The sequence below is a fragment of the Polyodon spathula genome, unplaced genomic scaffold, assembly GCF_017654505.1.
Source record: "Polyodon spathula isolate WHYD16114869_AA unplaced genomic scaffold, ASM1765450v1 scaffolds_2237, whole genome shotgun sequence".
NCBI lineage: Eukaryota > Metazoa > Chordata > Actinopteri > Acipenseriformes > Polyodontidae > Polyodon > Polyodon spathula.
Genome location: NW_024473711.1, coordinates 15,001 through 17,500, shown reverse-complemented (window position 1 = coordinate 17,500; position 2,500 = coordinate 15,001). Strand labels below are relative to the sequence as shown.

At 48.8% G+C, this 2,500-nt stretch overlaps 2 non-coding genes across 2 annotated transcripts in view; both read right to left on the bottom strand.

Annotated features, from left to right (window-relative positions):
* Positions 1-1,836: 1,836 nt before the first annotated feature.
* LOC121310473 lies at positions 1,837-1,954 on the bottom strand. Its single transcript, XR_005948810.1, has one exon. It is a non-coding gene; the product is annotated as a U5 spliceosomal RNA (small nuclear RNA).
* Positions 1,955-2,411: 457 nt separating this feature from the next.
* Positions 2,412-2,500, bottom strand: part of LOC121310543 — a 193-nt gene continuing 104 nt past the window's right edge. Inside the window, exon 1 of the small nuclear RNA XR_005948872.1 lies at positions 2,412-2,500. This exon is cut by the window's right edge and continues 104 nt beyond it. This is a non-coding gene — a small nuclear RNA (U2 spliceosomal RNA).

Below are 2,500 nucleotides of genomic sequence, written 5' to 3'. Positions count from 1 at the left end.
AATACTCAAAAACAAACACAAACATTTCCCCAAAAAAACTTTTCAAAATTATAAGTCCACAAAAATTCCTCAAAAAATCCCCAAAAAATACATCTTCTTTTATTCTTTTTCCAAAAAAAATTCTAATTCCACAAAAACCCAAAAACCCCAAAAACTAAACTACTCTTTTACTTCCTTTACATTCTCTGGTGTTTCTTTAACAACTCCTCCGCTCTCCGCCGTGCTTCAATCACAAGCCTGTGCCTCTCTTCCTCATATCTCTTCCACTCCGCTTCTGTTATCCTACCCTTCCTCATCCTCTCCTTCCAGGCCATGAGTTCTTCATATTCTTTCGCACATACAGCCTTCATTACGTTCTCCTCCGATGTTTCTAAAGCACTTCCTTCACCTCTCTTTTGCACAGCTTTATCCTCATTCTTCTTCTCCTCTTCCTCCATTGCCTCCATTGCCTCACCCCAACTCAGGTTTGCTGATGCACCTTCCTTCCCGCCTCTCATCTTCCTAAAATGGTCTTCAGTAATCTTCACCTCCTTTCCATCTCTTTCTTTCCTCTTCCTTAGCACCTCTCCCCCTACTCCCTCCATAGGGTCCACATTAGAGTGCTCCTCCGAGGACCCCTGCTGGTCATCTTTAGAACCTCTTTCTCCCTCCTCCTTTCTCGGCTCTCCGCCCCTTTCCTTTGTCTCTTCGGTTCCAGCTTTTCCCGCCGTTCCGCCTCCTTTTCTGGGGACTCCTCCCCCAACACTCTCTCCTTTGTTCTTCCCGGTACTTTTCTCCTCAGGTTCTTTTCCTTTCTCTGTACTCTTTCCATCCTCTTTCTTTCCCTCTCCTCCTCTTGCTGCCTGAGCATAGCTCTTCTTGCTTTTTGGACAATCCTTATAGACATGCTCACTGGATCCACAAAGATTACATTTAACATCACAGGGACAATCCTTTGAAACATGCCCACTCCGGTAACAGTTATTACAAATAATCTCATTGCATTCAGCAGCAAAATGTCCTGGACTATTACATTTGAAACAGACTTTAGGCTGTCCTCTATAATACACAGTCCCTCTTACCGCCCCAATCATAAGATCAGGACAGACATGAAGCATCTTCCCGTCCTTTACAAAAAGCTTTGCCGTGTACCTCCACACCCCGTTCCAAATACCTTCTGAGTCGATCGTCTTCAGTGGCACCTCACTCTGTAGCTCGAACCTTCTTTTTAGACTTGTGGTGATATCCTCCACAGGAAAAAACGGGCAAGACATCGACACAAACACCGTTCGCCAGTCCTTCAGAAACAGAGGCTCCAAAGTAAAAACACGAGCAGGCAGATTCTCCTTGTTTTCTCCAAAAATCTTCATTACCTTTAAGCAAAGTTCTTCAGTCTGTAAAACCAAATCGAACCTTCCTCTTCCGATATTCTCCCTCAGGCAGTACACATTTTCCAAATCCAGTTCCAGCAGCCCAAAAACGACCTCCAGAACGAACTTCCTCCTTCCCCACAGTCCCGCCAAATCCTTAAGCTGAAAACGCAAGGTATTCTTTCCACGCTCCTCCATTTTCCAAAACCGAAATTATTTTCTTTTCAGCTTACGCCTTCCAGAACATAACCTTTCGCCTTCACAACAACACTTGATCTGAGCCAAGAGGCCGAGAAGCGATGCCCACAATGGTTTTGGCCAAACGCCCCGGGCGCGGCCGCCCGCCGCAGCAGTCGTGGTACTTGCTTCTCGGGCGGGCGGCGGAGGAAGGGGAAGGAAGGAAGGAAGGAAGGAAGGAAAGGTGCCGGGCTCCAACGGGGGCGACCGCCCTTTCTGTGCTCGTTCTGCTTTTAAACTCCAGGTGGAGCCCCTCCCTGAGGGGAAGGGCTGTCCAAAAATTGGATCGAACTCGTAAATGCTCCTCTCCACGGAAATCTTTAGTAAAAGGCGAAAGGTTCATTCGAGCTGTAGAGAAGCCGGAGCGTGCCTTTGCTGGTGGCCGAGCCCTTCCGGCCGGCCCAAAGGCCCAAAGGCCCTCCCCTCTGCCAAGCGGCAGCGAGGCCACGCACGCAAAACAAAAACAGGGAACTCCTCCCAAAACGCATCTGCCGTTCCGCCCCGGCGAAAGGGCGCTTGCTGCTGCTGCTGCTGCTACACTGGCCTGCTGCGTGTGTTAGGCCTGCCTGAATATGAAATATGAAAAAAAAAAAAAAAAAAAAAAAAAAAAAAAAAAAAAGAACGAAAAGAGCGGGAAAACGGCGCGTCCCAGGAGGGGGGCTCTCTCACCTCGCAGGCTCCCGTCTCTCTCATCTTGTCTCACATCTCCTTGCGTCATCGTATCCTCTCTCTCGCTCTCTCTCTAATCGCTCTCTCTCTCTCTCTCTCTCTCTCGCTCGCTCTCTCTCTCTCTCTCTCTCTCTCTCTCTCTTTTGACCTTTCTGAGAAATGGGCACCGTTCCCGGAGGTACTGCAATACCGGGTCGATGCGTGGAGTGGACGGAGCAAGCCCCGCTTCCATCTCCCGCTTCCAA